General features: G+C 39.9%; 1 long non-coding RNA gene across 1 annotated transcript; it reads right to left on the bottom strand.

Annotated features, from left to right (window-relative positions):
* Positions 1-13655: 13655 nt before the first annotated feature.
* LOC142170651 (uncharacterized) lies at positions 13656-18602 on the bottom strand. Its single transcript, XR_012699945.1, has 2 exons — positions 18236-18602; positions 13656-17644 (listed from the first exon to the last, which is right to left on the bottom strand). It is a non-coding gene; the product is annotated as an uncharacterized LOC142170651 (long non-coding RNA).
* Between the last annotated feature and the right edge of the window lie 440 nt (positions 18603-19042).

Here is a 19042-nt window from a genome sequence, read left to right as displayed (position 1 = left end):
ATGCGTACGCGCAATTTCGAGCGAATATTTAATAAAAGGATTTTTCTAAAGGTGTTAAATCAATTTCATAAAAATTCGATATGTACGGTTCACTATTCAAGAAAAATAATTATTCTTGATTCAACACAATCTAAAAAAAATGTGCTTAATAAATATATTGTCAAAAATAATTGTGTACACGTGCGCGTGACACAATTCCGCATCTTTTTTAATTTATAACACGAATATACGTACGCGTAATTCGATTCAAAGAAGGGTTCTCAATCACAATAAGTATAAGCGGTAGTAGAATCAGATAACATCAATATATTTAATTATCAAGATAATTAAGCCAATAATAAAAACAGTTAAGCGACCATGCTAGAACCATGGAATTCGGAAATGCCTAACACCTTCTTCCGGATTAACAGAATTCCTTACTCAGGATTTCTGGTTCGCAGAATAACAAACAGAGTCATATTCTCCTCGATTCAGGGATTAAAAATTGGTGACTTGGGACGCCTTAAAATTCCCAGGTGGCGACTCTGAAACAAAACAAATAAATCCCGTTTCGACTGTCCTTTAATTGGAAAAACTTCCACGCACCCTCGCGGGGCGGAAAAAGGAGGTGCGACAACAGCTTCCCCTCTTTGCCCGAAAACATAAAGAGTTTTCGTACAAAGATAAAGTGAGCGGATACGAGCGATTTTTGCCCGTTTTGAATACTCCGTGGGAAGCATTTTTTGAAAGATTTGACCGAACCTCTACTTCAAAGGTTTCCTATATATCCTTGGCCAAAAAGGAATCAGGTCAATGTAGTTCGGGAAGTTTCGGTAGCTGGGACTATCATGAAGCTGTGGTTTCACTGTTACTGCTGCTGCTGATACTGCTCACTGACCTCCTTATTACACCATGACAAAAATGAAGAAGCTAGACTAAGCTATAATCTATGCTTTACAAAGAGTTATTTTCAAACTTGGCCTTGTGACTGTTGTTGCCTTGTTGACTTGTATTTTCTTCAGTTGTTCCTTTGTGGCTAACTTGCATGGTATCTTTTGAAATGCTTTCCTTTTTCTTCGGGTGGGCATCTTGTTGCCGAACCTTTAAACGTCTTCCTTTGACCATTGTTGCCTATCCTCTATTTTACAGGCGAGCTCCTGATTAATCGAATCTTGAATTGCTTCTTCCCTTCGTCCTCCCTTTGGGTGCCTAACTGCTGAACTTGAATTGTATTCCCTTGCTCTCCAGGTGGGCTCCTGACTGTTGAAACTTGAAATGTATTCTTTTGTTCTCCAGGTAGGTTCCTGATTGCTGAACTCAAATTGTATTCCCTTGTTTTCCAGGTGGGCTCCTGACTGCTGAAATTTCAACCATCTTTCCTTGTTCTCCAGGTGAACGCCTGATTTCTGAAACTTGGTCCATCTTCTTCTTGAAATTGCTTTTCTTTGACTTGTTCTCCCTCATTCCTCCAGGTGGGCGCCTGATTACCAATGCTTGTGCCAATCTTCCTTGAAACCTGATTTGTTTTCCCTTGTTCTCCAGGTGGGCTCCTGATTGCTGAAACTCGAACTGTTATTCCTTGTTCTCCAGGTCGACGCCTGATTGCTGATACCTCAACTGTTGTTCCTTGTTCTCCAGGTGGATGCCTGATTACTAAATCTTCAACTGCTTTTCGTCGTTCTCCAGGTGGATGCCTGATTTGCCTGGACTTGAATCGCTTCTTCCCTTCGTTTTCCAGGCGGGTTCCTGATTATTTGAAATTTGAATTGTATTCCCTTGTTCTCCAGGTGGGTTCCTGACTGCCGAGTGTATTTCCTGCTCTCCAGGCGGGCTCCTGACTTCAAAATAAACAAAGCGAAGAATTTGATAGCTAAAATTTAAATTGTACTCCTTGTTCTCCAGGCAGGCTCCTGATTGCTGAAACTTGAATCGTTGTTCCTTGTTCTCCAGGTGGACGCCTGATTGCTGAAACTCCAACAAAAATAGATAAAACAAAGAAAATTTTCTACCCCAGTTTGGTGGCTGGGCACAAATATAAGTGTAAAATGGATCACATAACCAAATATCAATAAGAACTTGAAAGCTAGGTCCCATTTTCCAGGAGGGTCCGAGATCTCTTAATTAAATGACAATTTTAAATCTAAGTTGTGTCTTCTAAAGGTGTGACTTCTACTAAATCTTGTTATCTAAGTGGGTCTTAAACTACTCCCCATTATCTAGGAGGGTCCTGAAAACTCCTCATTGAATCCTATCTTAAGCATGCAAACTTTGAAATCGACTTATATTCCTTTAGGGTACACTTATGCTAGATCTTTCTTTTTACGATTGTTTCGATTTTTGAACTAGGTCCCATTTTCTAGGAGGGTCCTGTGAATTTTCGATTAAATTGGGGAAAAGTTGGAAAAAGATGGTGTTTTCTGCTGGGGGAAAAAGTTGAGGAAGCAGAAAATCATAATCATTAATCTGGGAAAGAAGAGAAGTCAGAATCTTTGTTCTCATGGGGTAATGTCCAAAGTGTATCTCAAACACACAAACTTCGGAGCTCCACTTATGATCCTCTATGGTGCATTTATGACAAATTTCGCATGGTTATGTTGAATTTTAAACTAGGTCCCATTTTTTAGGAGGGTCCTGAGAATTTCCGCGATCAAATCTGCCTAGTACTTACTCACCCTACGGACGATTTCCCGAAACAAATACCATTTTGCCCCTATTTCAAATCAAAGAATTTCGTCAGTTTAAAACGTAGTGGTTCGTTGTGGCATTCTTGCTGGAGGTGGTTTTCTCTTTGCCATTCTTTGCTTCGTCCCACTGCCTTGAACTGATCGAAAAGATTGTTTTGACCTTCTGACTGATCCTTAACTGCAAGATCCCCAACTGCTATTCTCCCCTCCTGACCTTTCTGCCTGAAACCGTACATCTCCCACGACATTACTGAACCATTCCACCATTTTAACTTTTGCTTACACCATAGGTCCCATTTTTCATCATATCATCTTTGGCATGTTCTAGCTGCATTTTGCTTTGTGCAATTCCAAAAATGGTAGTAAACTTTGAAATTCCTTCTTACAAGGCTAAACTTGGAAGAGCTTTAGAGAAGTAAAATTAACAGCAATGAAATACAAGGATTTTAAGAATAAAGAAAAGAATCCAAATTTGGATGACTATTGGAGATAGGAAAAGGGACTTATCTGAGCGGAATCACCGGCGCCAGTGATCATGGTATGCATTTGGATTAATCGGCCCAGTCTATTTAACTAACCTCTTTTCCAATTGTTTTGCTTTGTGCTCCAAGATCTTCCATAACCCAAATTTACTTTCCGCTAACTTTACGGACCTTGTTCGACTTGTGGTGCCCCGAAGGGTTTTTACCAACAAACCTCTCTCATTTGTTGATTCCTCAATTACTTGTCGCCTAATGGTGCCCATGAAGGTTTCCACCAATAAGACTCTCTCATTTTTATTTTCTCTCAGCTTTCGTCGCCTCATGGTGCCCATGAGGGTTTTCACCAATAAGACTCTCTCATTTTCGTTACTTTTCCTGTTTGGACCAGAGCGTTATTCTGATATGCATCACCTCTATTTGCTCGACTCGGCATTTCTCGAAGATTGATCAGAAGGTCTTTCCTTGGACCGTAATGTGGGCTTTTGGATGGGGTTAGAAAGAAAGGGTATCAAAGGCTCAAAACAATTTAACATGGGTTTAAATTTACAACTTTTGGAATCATATTTCTTATTACAAATCACAACTTCTGCCCCAGTTTCTTTCTTGGAGATCTTTTGATATTTTATTTTACTATGACCAAGCCGAGAAACTGCCTACGTATCCTTAACAGGAATCAGGTCAAACGTAGTTCACACATGAATTTATTTGTTGTTCTTCTTTTCTTTTCTCTTTTTCTTTTCTTTCTTTTTCGTTATTGATTCCAAAAGAGGGGTATGAAAGAAAGAAATAAGGCTCGAAAGGGGGAACAAAAGGGTGAAGTATTTAGATAGTAGAACAAATTGCCTTTGTTATTTCAATCTTCGAAATAATGCCAAATACAAACGATCAACAATTATACCAAAGAAATCATACATAATATCTTTTTACTGCATCAGCATTGATAGCCATGTTTATGCATTTTCCTTTGATATCTGTCAAACATAAAGCACCATTGGACAATACTCTGATCACAATGAATGACCCTCGCCAATTTGGGGCGAACTTGCCTTTCGCTTCAGCCTGGTGTGGAAGGATACGTTTCAGCACCTGCTGGCCCACTTCAAACTTCCGGGGACGTACCTTTTTGTTGTATGCTCTTGCCATTCTCTTTTGATATAACTAGTCATGACACACTGCTGCCAATCTTTTTTCATCAATCAAATTCAACTGCTCCAAATGGGTTTTGACCCACTCATTATCATCAATTTCAACCTCAACGACAATCCGAAGGGACGAGATCTCAACTTCCACAGGTATCACTGCTTCAGTTCCATATACCAACAAATAAGGAGTTGCACCTACTGAAGTACGAACAGTAGTGCGATAACCCAGCAACGCAAATGGTAATTTTTTATGCCATTGCCTGGAACTTTCTACCATTTTCCGAAGTATCTTCTTTATGCTTTTGTTGGATGCCTCAACTGCTCTATTCGCCTTGGGACGATATGGGGTAGAATTGCGATGTGTAATCTTAAACTGTTGGCATACCTCTTCCATCAATTTACTGTTAAGATTAGCACCATTATCCGTGATGATCACCTTTGGGATTCCGAATCGACAGATGATATTTGAGTGAACAAAATCGACCACTGCTTTCTTGGTCACCGATTTGAAAGTTTTGGCCTCAACCCACTTGGTGAAATAATCAATGGCTACCAGAAATGAATCTATGCCCGTTGGATGCTGCTGGCTCAATTGGTCCAATGATATCCATGCCCCAAGCAACGAAGGGCCATGGTGCCGACATCGTGTGCAATTCCGATGGTGGAGAATGAATCAAATCTCCGTGTATCTGGCATTGATGACATTTGCGCACAAAACTGATACAATCTCGCTCCATGGTGAGCCAATAATAACCTGCTCGGAGAATTTTCTTTGCCAGCACATACCCGCTCATATGTGGTCCGCAAACTCCTGAATGTACTTCGGACATGACAGTCATAGCTTGTCTAGCATTTATGCATCTTAACAATCCAAGGTCTGATGTCCTTTTATACAAAACTCCTCCACTCAAGAAGAATCCACTCGCCAACCATCGAATTGCTCTCTTCTGATGCCCCGTGACTTGCACTGGATATATCCCCATTATGATGTACTCCTTGATATCATGAAACCACAATTCGCCATCAAGTTCTTCTTCAATCATGTTGCAGTAAGCATGCTGATCTCGTACTTGAATGTGCAAAGGATCGACATAGGCTTTGTCCAGATGGTGCAACATTGACGCTAGGGTAGCTAAAGCATCGACGACCTCATTATGGACCCTAGGAATATGCCTAAACTCCACTGATCAAAACCATTGACAAAGATCATGTAAACATTGTCGGTATGGTATGATCTTCAAATCTCGTGTTTCCCATTCTCCTTGAATTTGATGTACCAGAAGATCCGAGTCTCCCAAGACCAAAACTTCCTGGACATCCATGTCTGCAGCTAGCCTCAAACCCAAAATGCATGCCTCGTACTCAGCCATATTGTTGGTACAATAAAAACGAAGTTGAGCTGTAACAGGATAGTGATGCCCTGTTTCAGAAATAAGCACAGCTCCTATTCCGAATCCTTTCATGTTAGCCGCCTTATCAAAGAAAAGTTTCCAGCCTGGTTTTTCAATTTGCTCCAGTACATCGATATGCATCACCTCTTCATCGGGAAAGTAAGTTTTCAATGGCTCGTACTCATCATCAACCGGATTCTCGGCCAAATGATCGGCCAATGCTTGAGCTTTCATCGCAGTCCGAGTCACATAGATTATGTCAAACTCTGTGAGCAAAATCTTCCACTTCACAAGTCTTCCTGTCGGCATTGGCTTTTGAAAGATATACTTCAATGGATCCAAGCGTGAAATGAGGTAAGTAGTGTAAGATGACAAATAATGTTTCAATTTCTGTGCCACCCAAGTTAGGGCGCAACATGTCCTTTCCAGGTGAGTGTACTTAACCTCATAAGTCGTGAACTTCTTGCTAAGATAGTAGATGGACTGTTCTTTCCTACCGGTGACGTCATGCTGCCCCAGTACACAACCAAATGAATTTTCCAGGACAGTCAAGTAAAGAATCAAAGGTCTCCCTGGTTCTGGTGGTACCAGCATAGGCGGGTTAGACAAGTATCCCTTTATCTCATTGAATGCTTCTTGACACTCATCAGTCCACTTGATCGCAGCGTCCTTCTTCAGCAACTTGAAAATAGGCTTAGAAGTTGTCGAGAGCTGAGCAATAAATCTGCTGATATAGTTCAACCTTCATAACAGACTCATCACTTCAGTCTTGTTCCTCGGAGGGGGAAATTCTTGTATGGCTTTGATCTTTGATGGGTCCAACTCGATGCCTCGCCGGCTGACTATGAATCCCAACAGTTTTCTGGATGTAACACCAAATGCACACTTGGTGGGGTTCAGCTTGAGGTTGTACATGCGAAGCCTCTGGAAGAATTTCCTAAAATCCCCGACATGGTCGGCCTGATGCTTTGATTTTATGATCACATCATCTACATATACCTCAATCTCCTTGTGTATCATATCATGAAACACAGTAGTCATTGCCCTTATATAAGTTGCCCCAGCATTCTTTAAACCAAATGGCATTACCCGGTAGCAATAAGTTCCCCATGGCGTGATGAATGCCGTCTTTTCTGCATCTTCTTCATCCATCAGAATCTGATGATACCCGACATAGCAATCCACAAAAGATCCAATCTCACGCTTGGCACAATTATTGATCAAAATATGGATATTGGGTAGTGGAAAGTTATCCTTTGGACTTGCTTTGTTGAGATTGCGGTAATCGACGCATACTCTGATCTTGCCGTCCTTCTTCGGTACAGGCACGACATTAGCCAACCAAACAGGATATCGAGTGACCCAAATAACCTTTGCATCCAACTGCTTGGTAACTTCTTCTTTAATCTTCACACTTATATCAGTTTTAAATTTCCTCAACTTTTGCTTGACGGGAGGGAATGCTGAATCAGTGGTCAATCTGTGGACCACTAAATCAGTGCTTAAACCCGGCATGGCGTCATATGACCACGGAAAAACATCTTTGTACTCGATGAGTGTTTTGATTAACTCCTCCCGGATTTTTGGCTCGAGGTGGACACTTATTTTAGTCTCTCGGACATTGTCTGTGTCCCCTAAATTGATGGCTTCTGTGTCATTCAGGTTGGGTTTGGGTTTTTCTTCGAAGTGAATTAACTCCTTACTAATCTCTTCAAAGGCTTCATCCTCATCATCGTATTCTGATTCGTAATCATTATCTACTTCTTGAACTAATATTTCAGAATCAGATTGATTTTTAAGACTGGTCTAAGGATTCCTTATGCATGCCATGTCATTAGAACCAGCGTAAAAAGAACTGTATAGAAAAGAAAACAAAACAAAAAGGAAAACCATCAGGAATGATGAAGAAAGGGAAATTGTATTTTATTGAATGATAAAAGATAACAAGGTTTGCACAATGAAAAAATGAAATCTGGATTACAACCCTGGAATAATCCGTACAAACTTAAAAGAAAATCAAAGCAAACTACCAAGACTCCTTCCGAGTAGGGAGAGAAGTAACCTTCCAATTATTAAGCTTTGTTGTTGGCCCAACAAATTTCACTTCCGCGTTGCTAGAACCTTCTCCAATTTCCACCATGTTCACACTGTCGAACAACTTCTCAAATCTTTCAATTAACTCCTTGTCCGGATCAATCACAGAACTGGGAATTGCTGTCACTGGGCAACTCCTCGTACCGGACTTGACAAATGATCTGGAAAGACGTGGGACCAGCTTTGGAAGGACCCATGCTCTCTGTTTCAATTTTCTGGCTCTTTTTATGTCTGCGGCTGTGGGCTTGAATCCTAGACCAAATGTTCCCAAGTTTTCAGGAAGAGACACGGGCTGTATAATGCCTTGCAAAGCTAATCCCAAACCCTTTCCTGGTATAAAACCATTCTTCAACATTTCATACGCTACCATGACTGATGCGGCGGTTATCTTCGGATTTGGGATACACTTCCCTTCTGGAACTTTCTCGACTGACATTGCGTCAGAAACTTGGTAGATCCATGGTCCCTTGTCATCTTCCACTTCAATGAATGGCACAATGGTGTTGCTGTGAGCGCACAAATTATCTTCGCCGTGCACAACTATTTCCTGTTTGTCCCATTCAAACTTGACCATTTGATGGAGTGTTGATGGTACTGCTTTAGCGGCGTGGATCCATGGTCGCCCTAATAGCAAATTGTAGGAAATAGCTATATCCAGCACTTGGAATTCCATTGTGAATTCTACTGGACCTATAGTCAGCTCCAACATTATGTCCCCGACTGAGTCTTTGCCTCCGCCGTCAAATACTCGCACACAGATACTGTTCTTATGGATCCTCTCATCTTCTACTTTCAACTTGCTTAGAGTGGATAGAGGACAGATGTTCGCACTTGAACCATTGTCAACCAATACCCGGGTAACCACAGAATCCTCGCATTTTACTGTCAGGTAAAGGGCTTTGTTGTGCTCAGTACCCTCTACGGGCAATTCATCATCGGAAAAAGTGACTCTATTTACTTCAAAAATCTTGTTAGCTATCTTTTCCAGATGGTTTACCGAGATCTTGTCGGAGACATGGGCCTCATTCAAGATTTTCATCAGCGACTGACGGTGCTCATCTGAATAGATTAGCAATGAGAGCAATGAGATCTAAGCGGGCGTTTTCCTCAGTTGTTCTACAACAGAATAGTCATGCACTTTTATTTTCCTCAAAAATTCCTCTGCCTCTTCTTTAGTTACAACTTTCTTTACCGGCTTTGGATTATCTTTAGTTCTTCTTAACTCCTCGGGAGTAAAACACCTTCCTAAGCGAGTCAAACCTTGTGCTTCACAAACTTCTTCTTTGATTTCTTTCCCTTTGTAAATCACTGTCACTCATTCATAATTCCAAGGAACAGCCTTGTTGTTGATCACTGGAAGCTGAGTTACTGGTTTTATAATAACAGGCTCTGTGCGAGCACCATTCACGACCACAACAGGTTTACTTGCAACCCTTGTCACTACCACTTTATCTTTCTCTGGTTTCACTGCAACAATGCTTGATGACCCTCTCTCGGCTACCACAGCGGGCTTATCGACTACCCCTTTCAATTGGACCATTGATTTCCCACTAGTTACCTTTTCCTTTGAGCTGGTTTCGCTGGAACGGATCATCATTACCGTCTGCGAGGGCTTCCTAGGATCCCCTCCTTTGTGTATCAACTCAATCATATGGGTCTCATGGTGAGCTGGTAGTGGATTCTGATTGATATTTGGTGCTTCTAGGGCCTGATACTTGATCCGATGAGTATCAATAAGCTCTTGCACAACTGTTTTCAGTTTCCAACACTTCTCTGTATAATGCCCCGAGGCTCCTAAATAGTACTCACAACTCACCGAGTGGTCAAGATTTCTAGGAGGGGGATTTGGCATTATAGGCTCAATTGGATTCAACATGCCCAACTTCCTCAACCTGTGGAAAAGACTAGTATATGATTCCCCCAGTGGAGTGAAAGTCTTTTGCTTCTGTAACCTCTTATTCTTGAAGGCTTGGTTTGGTCGGAAACCCATTCCGGGGGGATTTCTGTAGGCTCTTGGGGGTGGATATGTGTTTTGTGGAGCTGGGTATGGATTTTGTGGAGCCGGCGCATGTCATTGTGCGTGTGCCGGGGTTTGGGTATAGGTTTGTGCATGATGGACAGAAAAATGGGGATCTGGCGGTGGGTAGTAATGTTGTGGGGGGCTATATGGAGCGTGGGGGTAATTTTGGTGGTAGGGTCGGGGTTGGTTATAGTAGGGTGATGGGCCTTTAGATCCGAACCAGGCTCTGGACTCAATTGTCGCGATATCTTCTTTCTTCTTTTTCCCAATCACACCCCAATGCCGTTTTGAATGGCCTGGGTGGTTGCTTTGATTGCTGAATAACTCATGATTTTGTTGGACTTAAGCCCCTCCTCGACCATGCCTCCCATTTTTACAACCTCATTAAAAGACTTGCCAATTACGGACACCAAATGACCAAAGTAAATCGGCTCCAAAGCTTGCAAAAAGTAATCAACCATCTCGCTTTCTTTCATTGGGGGATCTACCCTTGCTGCTTGCTCCCTCCACCGGAAGCCATACTCTCTAAAACTTTCACTGTGCTTCTTCTCCAGTTTAGTCAAAGATAGTCGGTCTGGAATGATCTCAAGATTATACTGAAAGTGACAAGCGAATGCTTGTGCCAGATCATCCCATGTGTACCATCTTCCGTGATCTTGACGGGTGTACCACTCCCATGCTGATCCGCTCAAACTCTGAATGAAGTAAGTCATTAGCAATTCATCCTTTCCTCCGGCTCCCCTCATCTTACTGCAAGAACCTCTCAAATGAGCCACCAGATCATCGTGTCTGTTGTACAAGTCAAATTTGGGCATTTTGAACCCTGCCGCATTTGGGAATAAACACAGGTCTTTGTAAGCCACACTTACTTGACCTCCTAGCCCTCTCATATCCCTGAAGGATTGTTTTATGCTTTTCATTTTTCTGAACATCTCTTCATGTTCGGGATTTTTGGCTAGTCTCTCAGCTTCTCTCGGGAGATCAGAGCATGGATCATAGGGGTAGGTTTCGGTAACTTTGAGGGTGGGCTCCGAGGGATAATACTTGTTGTCCTGATCTTGGAACATAGGTTCGCTTGAGGATATATGGAGTGCAGCTGGTGGAGATGCCACAAAGACAGGGGTGACTGGCGGAGGGGGGTATGGAATTGATTTTGGTGGTGGAGCTTGTGGCATATGAGAAGTAGTGCCATGGTAATGTTGGTAAATGGGAAAACCTGGATCGGTGGCAGGATGATCCTGAGACTGAGCTAATGGTGGGGTAAAAGTCGGGTTAGCCGGGTAAGACGGGGGTGATTGCCCTTTGGACCAGGCCTGGTACATTTCAGCCATCTGTTGCTTAAGTTTTAGCACCTCCTCCTTTATTTTATTGACATCCAACTCCTCCACCTCAACACTAGTGTCGGCATCCGGGATAGACATGATTTCTGGTTTTGGTCCTTTCGATCTGGTTTGGTAATGATAATGTGCCAGTGTCCTCTAGATAAACTAACTGCTTGAAATCTCTGAAAACAACAAACTTGTTAGTTGTTAGAGTTTAATACATATGCAATTACACGTTGGGATGCAATGCACCTAGGCAATTAACCATTTTCTATCATGCATTTGCTTCGGTTGCGTGCGTCATTCCGGCCTCTCATAATTGTGCCCCTTCTTTTAATCTTCTTTTATTCTATCCTTCTTTATTTATTTTTCATTTACCCCTTTTCCTTTTTAGTGGTGGTCGAATCCTATAGAGATTGCCTACGTATCATGTCCCCGCATGAATCAGACCATGCGTAGTTCTGTCAATTTTGACAACACAAAAACCAACTCTTTTTTTTTGAAAAAATAAAAATTCTCTTTTTTTTTAAAATTCGGCAGAGTTTCGGTATATATAGGTTTTCAAAACAGGTAATTACCTCCCTTAGCCCTCACACTGCTATTTCTTTTGCAAACGCTTTTCTTTTATTCAAAAACCGGTCAACATGCAAATCCGAAGCAAACAAATGCACAAGTAGCAAGTAAGATGTATCAGGATGGTCTTTTCATTTTTGTAAATCTGTCCTAGACAGACCCAACCCCTGTGTTGAGTCTTCAAAGTCAAAATGCACGTGATGCCGACAAACGTTCCTACTAGGGATCCGTCATGAGGTCTTGTTATACTAGGTTAAAAACCTAGGTTTATTTGTTCTAGACCTGGCTTACCCGAGTGGACAACTTGAGCGGAGGGGGGGCTGCGTACTGGTAACCAAAAGATCATCTGGCTTTGCAACTTGTCCGAACCTCGTTCTATTTGGAATAGGACTCTAACAGAAAGAAGTCACGACCAGCGTGCACTCCTCGGGAGAGAGAAGAGAGGGGTTTCGTCGCAATTTATATACAGTTTAGATAATATCAAACCGGTAAAAATCAACATTTAGCACATTAGGCCCAAACATATAAATAAGACCAGATAATAAATAAAGCCAAATATAACAATTATCCTAAGCTCCAATTCTTGAACCCTAAACCAGAGATTCTGGGTTCGTTTCCCCAGCGGAGTCGCCAGAGCTGTCACACCTCCTTTTCCCTACACCCCCGGAGAGGTATAAATAAAGGAAGTTTTTCCAATTAAAGGACAATCGAAATGGAATTTATTTATTTAAAAATTCAGAGTCGCCACTTGGGAGATTTATGGTGTCCCAAGTCACCGGTTCGAATCCCGAATTGAGGAAAAGATTGACTTTGTATTACAGTCTGCGAACCAGAAATCCGATAAGAAATTCTGTTAACTCGGGAGAAGGTGTTAGGCATTCCCGAGTTCTGTGGTTCTAGCACGGTCGCTCAACTACTACAATTGACCTATTATCTGATTTTAATACATGTTTTAACTTATGTGCAATTTTAACTTTAACCGCTTTTAAATTATTTTTAGGAAAGATTCAACGTTAGTTAAAACACGCCTTGAACCACGCCACATGAAATGCATCGGCGATCCAGGACATATTTTATTTAACGTTATTGAGAATTGGAGTTGGGTCACATAAAATGCACACCCGAAATTAGTAGTTAAAAAGAAAATTAATTTAAAATCCAACGCGCCTGAAGCAAACACGAAAGTTTGTAAGTAGAATATTCAGATTTCAGATTATTGCAAGGCTTCAGAGTTATGGAAATTATTGGAGATATTTAAGCACTCATCTATTTTGTAAAATAGGCCAACTCACTTGCTTCAAACCAAGATGCTAATGACCCAGATATGAAAGAGTGAGCCAAAACGAAAGCCTAAAATTACATCGGTTGACATAAACCCATGAGTCTGCAAAGCCCAGCACGACCAATGTCACTAAACTTTCAATGGAATCAAATAACAGCTTCTTCAATCAAAACACGATGCCAATATATCAAATATAACAAGGGAAAGATGGCAAATCAACATATCACAAATATTAAATTATAAATAATGCACGAATCCTACAAATCAAGTTATCTGATCTATTTCTATGATATTTTGGAAAGTTGGCGTGAAAATGAGTTCAAAATTAAGAAAACAATTTCTTGCCAAAATTTTGGAGTCATTTCGTATTTGTCCCTATACACCAACAGTCATTCCACTTGCCAAAGTAAAATACCAAATACACATTCTTAAGAATACCAAACCACTGAATTAATAAAAAGTACTAGTAAATGCCAACATTCTGAGTTGAAACATCTATTCTAAACAAACAATTCAACCTTAAATGAGCAAACAAACCTTAGATCACCTCACAATTACCTTCAAAATGCAAACCACACTTGATCATTTTTGCAAATTCCATACGAAACTATCACGCTGACTTCCAGCAATATAGAAGAAACAAAACTGGTCGTGTAACTAGAACAAACCAGATACTACACTATCTCTAACAGTCCCAAATTAAACTTGTGCATTCGAACTTTACTGCCTAAATCAGAAATTAGGCAGAAAACATAGTGAATCCGGCTGTTAAGCCATCAAACAGATGAGGAATTCTTAAAGGTCATAGATTCACTTCCTTAGTACAATAATTAGGCTAAACATATGTAATACAAGGTTTACTACAGAATACTTAAAGAAATGGAAGAAAACAAAAGAAATTAAGTGCAATGTATCCTGTATTCAACCAATCTCTCGATTTACATGTTTCAACAATCACTTGCTACTCAGGGGGGGCTAAGGTGGTACCTGGAATTCGAAAACAACACAGAAAATGAGGAAGCAGCAGCAGAACAGTAGCAAGAACAGCGATCAGCCCAGATTTTATCCGAGAAGACAACTAATAACCCCGGATATATCAATGTAACAGTTAACGGATGGAAAATTCGAACAAATACTTTCCAAAACCAATTCAAATCGTTTTTGAAACTGTAGAAAATCAGAAAACTTATCTAGGAATAGAAAGTTTCAAGATTTAATGCAGAACAGCAATGGAACAGTAGTTTTCTCCTCACTTCTGATTCTATCCCCTTCTCTTAGGTCTGTCTGTGTGTATCTCAATGCCCATCTTTCTGTCTATGTGTGTCTGTTTTAAGACTAGAGCCAACTCCCTTTTTTATTCAAATCTTTTCCCTTTCCAGCTTGTTTTATTCTCTTACCATGTGTATCCCTTAGCCTTTTAATCACACCCCCATGTTCTTCTGTTTTCCAGCTCTTAAAAGGTCCTTAAACAAGTGTAGTTTCCACTACCAATACCCTTTTCTATTTTTTAATTCATTCCACTAACTTAATGTTTTTTTAACTAATTCAGTAGTGCATTTCCTAGACCCTACCACTATTGAGAAACCTCCTATTTAATTATTGGCAGATTTTCCTACCCAAATTACCCTCAAAACTTCTGTTATTTATTCCCCTAAGTTCTGAAGTACCTTGATTATAGTAAACAAAAGATTAAAACCTTCGACTAGATTGAAAAGCAAAATCAGTTATCAAATTAATTAACGACATGCACGAATATGAACATAAGGACAACGAACGGACATTTCACACTTTTAACCTTAATTCAAAACTCAAGAAGAGAAAAATACGAGGCAAAAATGAAATAAAAACAAGAAAAGAAAAGAGGTAGTACTGGGGACTCACCAACTCAACAGGTTCATTTGGCATTTGAATTTTTTCCGATTTCATCCCCAAATGATGTTAGCCATTTGCTCTTTGTTAGAACAAGTGATTAACACCATTTTGCAACAAAATCGGCCCTGAAATTATCAACAATCCTTGTATTTGAATCTGTTTTTTTTAGAATTCGAACTCAAGATTTGAAACTCGAACTATTTTTGACAAATTCGAGGACAACCATATATGTATCAGGTATGAGGAGGTCAAGGAGGTTATGGGGTGTTAGTTTGGGGCCGATTGGGTAAACTAGGGTTTTTGGGTTCAAACTTCGATCGAAGATTCGACCAGTTCGGTTGCGATTCGAAAGAAACGGTTTGGGGATTTGAGATGATGAGCTGAAGGAGAATCTACGGTGTTAATTTGTGGTGGTTTGGGCCACTGGAACCGCCGTGAGGCGATTTCCGGTGGGCAGAAGAGGGCGGTGTGCGGTGGTGCATGTTCTTGGTCTCTGAAGAGATGAGTGGGGAGTGTTTGGTATATTAAAAGGGTAATTAGATTAGGGCCGTTGGATGATGAGAATCCAACGGCCATGATTGATCCTTTAATGAGAACGGGGTCGTTTGGTGTAGCAACTGGGGCGGACCGGGTTGGGAAAAACGGGTCGGGTCAGGTGACGGGTGATGGGGTGCATTCTAGACCGTTGGATGAACAATTTTTAACGGCTCAGATTGAAGCATGTCCAAACGACGTCACTTGGTTTAGTAAGGGGCTGGACCAGTTGGGCGTTGGTTTTGGGCTGGACTGGGGTGGGTTTTAGGTGTATTTGATTTGGGCCTGTTGAATTAAGTTGTGTTCGGCCCAATTTTGATTCCCTTCTCTTGCCTTTTCTATTTATTTCCAAATTGTTTCCGAAATTAAAACTAAAAATCCTAGATTAAATTATAAAACCTAAATTAGTTTTAAGAATATTAATTAACTCTAAATAATAATCATCATAAGTAATAAAAGACTAAATTTAAATAAAATCATACAATTTTTGACATTAAACATTAAAATGCGAAGTACGTTATTTTTTTATGATTTTTCCATTTTTGTAAAACAACAACTCACTTAACTAATCGTAAAAATTAAACCGTAAATGCAAATACAACATATTTTTGTATTTTTATTGATTTAACAAATAAACATGCACAGAAAATGCAAACAATAACAGAAAACACCATGACAATCCACAAAATTGTAAGCAACGGAAAAATTATTTTATTTGAATTTTTTGGGAGCACTTCTCATAGGGCAAAAATCACGTGCTCACACCTACAATGCACCACCATCTCCTATCAGTGCACCTCTGTTCCAGAGTTTTCAGGGTGGTTACTTATACCGACAGGGTCGGTTTCAGGGTCAACAGTCACAACAGCCGAGGTCCTATTATACTTGTGGTGATCCGAGGCACATTGCCAGATTTTTTCCCTCATGCATCGAGCAGTTCTCAGCATTTGAGTTCTCGTGCCATGGTCCCGGCACCAGGTGATTCACTGCCCGCTCAGCCAGCTAGAGGTAGGGGTCAGGCAGCCAGAGGTGGTGATCAGGCCGTTAGAGGTTAGAGCTGTCACACCTCCTTTTTACTACCCCTGGAAGGGGTATAAGGAGTTTTTCCAATTAAAGTGACAATCAAAACGAGATTATTCTATCTAGAAATCAGAGTCACCACTTGAAATAATTTATGGTGTCCCAAGTCACCGGTTTTAAATCCCGAATCGAGGAAAGATTGACTCTGTTTTACATTTCGCAAACACAGAAATCCGGGTAAGGAATTCTGTTAACTCGGGAGAAGGTGTTAGGCATTCTCGGGTTCTGTGGTTGTAGCACGGTCGCTCAACTGTTATTATTAGCCTATTTATTTGATTTTAAAACATCTTTGAAACCTATGTGCATTTTTATTCCTTTTAAACCGCTTTTAATAACCCGATTATTATACAACTAATTATTGATTACACGTTTACAAATCATGCCACGGGAACCGTACCCACGATCCACAACATGTTTATTTTAAAACAAGATTAAATTGTGGATGAGTCACATAAATATACCCCCGAATTTTAGAAATTAAACGTCACGACCACGTCACGGGAAGCATACCCATACCCATGACAATTTTTTAATATACGCGCCTAAAGCAGCTACGAAAGTTCGAAGCATTTCCTAAACTAACTTTGTATTTATGTGAGGGCCATATGTTATGAATTTATTTGTGTATGGCGCACCTCAAATTATTCTAAAGAAAAAGGTTTGTATATATTTTTAAAAGACAAACTAAGATATTCCTACTTATCTAATTTAAAAAAAAAACAAGTACCACAACCACGTCACGGGAACCGTACCCGTAGGTTTAATGGTTTAATTACGTGCCTAAAGCAAATAACGAGATTCATTTTTTTTATCTAAGTTATAAATATGAGGGCCATGGGTTATATGATTCTCTGTATGAATGGCACGCCTCAAAACTATTCCACTAAATGAACTAGTATATTCATATTTAGAGTTGATTCAAAATTAAACATCGCAACCACGTCACAGAAACCGTACCCGTAGTCGTGATGTTCTAACTATGCCCAGGGCGAATTATTCATGTTCATCGGGTGACTATTTTCCGGCTATTGATCTCCACTAAGATCCGCAAATGCGCCTTCAATTGATTAAAATTCAGCAGCAATTCAGAGGATTCACCGTTGTTAACTTCCTTTCCATTCCAAGGAATTTACCAAGTAGAGTGCAAGCAATTACACACAATAAGGATTTCAACATTCTCTAGCTAACACTGTTGTAATCGAAAATGACATGTATGTTAGATACTATCCTTACCAAGACCAAATACCAAAAACTCAACAGTGGAGCCGTTCCATCCCCCTCCTAATGATTTAACATTTTTTTCTTTTTAACCAAGGTACACATTCTGTCAGAAGGGACATGCTTATGGAATGAAAGGTCACTATCAAGCAAGATACAATATAACAAACCACCTTCAATCTGCATTACACACATAATACATTTTTCTTTTGCTAGCTAACAAATTTAATTGCGATTCACAATGAACTTCATAATAAAGACTTTATTTGCAGTACACTTCACTTCTTAAATATTTTATTAGTAGTAAAAAGAAATCAAATCGATGAGACATGTAGGAGTTTAGATGAACATTTTCGGATCCTACAAGCTAACTTTTAACATAATACCTTACTAACCTAAATAATTTTACACTTAATTGAAGCAAGAATCATGATATTAGTTATGCGATGAGAATTAAATGGATTCGAAAGATAGAAAGATGCACAAAATACAGATCTAGAAACAAGGACTTAGCATGAGCAAAATTTATTCTAAATTCCATTCAAAGCTGAAGTTTACATACCTACTAGAAGAAGAATCAAAAATAAAAATCTGAAAATTATAAATGGAGCATAGCAGTCACTATAGCAGCAACAAAGGTCCCTCTCAATATTTCTTGATGACCAGGATCACTAGAAGAAACCAGAAAATGCTAAGAAAAAACAAAAGTACTAGGAAAAGTTTGAGATAAAATTTTTCTTTGCCAATATTTTTTGTTTTCTGCCGTATCCCCATTTTCTCTTTAGCCTAAAGTGTGTATTTATAACCCTCTTGCTAGGGCAACAAATCAGAACTTCCTAAATTTACAACCACCCTTTTCCAAAAACGTTCTGCCCAGTTTTACCTAAAAATTGTACTATTTACTCAATCAATCCCCCACCCTCACCTTCCTAGAACTTTCCTAGGTGGTTATGAGAATATTCCTTGGTCCTAAATGCCCTAAGTACCCCTAAAAACACTGCTATTTACTTGTCAAAGTTAAACCGACAGAAATGAACACTGGGCCATACGGCCCATAAACCTGCTACCTTTTTGGTTACTTTGCAATGGGCTTATTGGCTAGAAAACAATCTGGAGGGGGAAGAAAATGAATTAATACTTTGAAATACAAAATTGCAACTATGTTTTCATGACTTTTCTGAACCATAACAGAAGAGTCAGCCCACTTAGCTGACTTAATTAATTCTCCTTTCTTTTTTACTTCAAATAAAATTCCTTAATTAATATTACTATCCACAAATCTCTTTAACTTGAAAGTTCCACTTAGCAAAAGAAAGAAACAAACAGATGGCCCGACTGAGAAAGGAAGTAATGCTCTAGGGCCTTGAAA

Source organism: Nicotiana tabacum, chromosome 16 (assembly GCF_000715075.1).
Source record: "Nicotiana tabacum cultivar K326 chromosome 16, ASM71507v2, whole genome shotgun sequence".
Classification (NCBI taxonomy): Eukaryota; Viridiplantae; Streptophyta; class Magnoliopsida; order Solanales; family Solanaceae; genus Nicotiana; species Nicotiana tabacum.
The sequence above is the reverse complement of the archived record's forward strand: the minus strand, read 5'-3'. Positions and strand labels throughout refer to the sequence as shown.